Here is a 1,256-nt window from a genome sequence, read left to right as displayed (position 1 = left end):
GACACAAAAAATAATTTAAAATGGATTAAAGATTTTACTGTAAAACCCGAAATTGTGTAACTTTTCTTGAAGAAAACATAGAGGGTAGATGTTGTGGGTCCCTGCTGTAGTTGTAGTGTTTCTTAGCTGCTGGTTGGCTGTGGTCTAGCTGCAGAGGGGTTCATGAGGCCTGAGCCAAAGTTCCAACCTGTCTTCCTATAATGTTGGTGGCTTTCATACCAGACTGGCTGAGGGGCAAGGTGCAAGTCAATCAGGAGACCATCCAGTAGCTCATGGAGAAGAATGACCAGCTTATCTGCTGTATCATGGAGTAGTAGAACAAATGCCAGGTGAATGAGAGTATCCACTACCAGCATGTAGATTACATAGAGATTACTATGAGATTACATAGAAATATATTTGGCTACCATTGCAGAATGTAACCCAACCCATCCTTCAAAAGTAGTAGAATAGGACTTCCAGCCAAGATAGAGGCTTAGGTAGATACACTTTGCCTCTTCGCACAACCAGAGGGAGAAAAACGACAATTTAAAAACAAAAAACAAGTAGAACTGCCAGAAAATTGAACTGTATGGAAGTCTGACAACCAAAGAGTTAAAGAAGAAACATTCATCCAGACTGGTAGGAAGGGCAGAGATGGGCAGCCAGGGTAGAAAGGACTCGTGGCAAGGCAGCAGCTGGAGGACTGGGTGAGGTGGCAATTGGTGGAGTTGGCAGTCTCACATTTGCATGCTGTAAACTGGGAGGAAAAACTGGGGAGTGAGACAGACCCTGCAACCCAGGGTTCCAATGCAGGGAATTTAAGCCTCAAAACCTTTGACTGAAAAAACCTAAGGTGGTGGGAGAAATTTCTAGCCTCACAGGAGAGTTCATTAGAGAGACCCAAAAGGTCCAAGAATGTACACAAAACCACCCACCTGGAAGCTTTTAAGATTCTTTCACCAGAAGAGGCTCAATTTGCTTGTGGGTAGTGGAGGAAATGACTGAAAGATGGCTGAGATCTGAGCAAGCAGCATTGTTTCCTTTCAGACCCCTCCTCCTGCTACAGTGCCACATTGCAGAGTTGTGGCTTGCCCTGCCCTGGCAAACAACTAAGGCTTTACCCCTTAATACATAAGAGGCCCATGAGACGAAAAATATGGCTCAAATGAAAGAACAGATCAAAGCTCCAGAAAAAATACCACTAAGCAATGAAGAGATAGCCAGCCTATCAGATACACAGTTCAAAACACTGGTAATCAGGGTGCTCACAGAAA

The 1,256-nt window shown here is 44.1% G+C and overlaps 1 pseudogene; it reads left to right on the top strand.

Annotated features, from left to right (window-relative positions):
* Window positions 1-200: 200 nt before the first annotated feature.
* Window positions 201-453, top strand: LOC123806971 (annotated as a pseudogene).
* Window positions 454-1,256: the final 803 nt, after the last annotated feature.

Source organism: Phyllostomus hastatus, unplaced genomic scaffold, assembly GCF_019186645.2.
Source record: "Phyllostomus hastatus isolate PE091 unplaced genomic scaffold, TTU_PhHast_1.1 phas_scaffold_39, whole genome shotgun sequence".
Lineage (NCBI taxonomy): Eukaryota > Metazoa > Chordata > Mammalia > Chiroptera > Phyllostomidae > Phyllostomus > Phyllostomus hastatus.
This window is presented reverse-complemented; position numbering and strand designations above follow the sequence as displayed.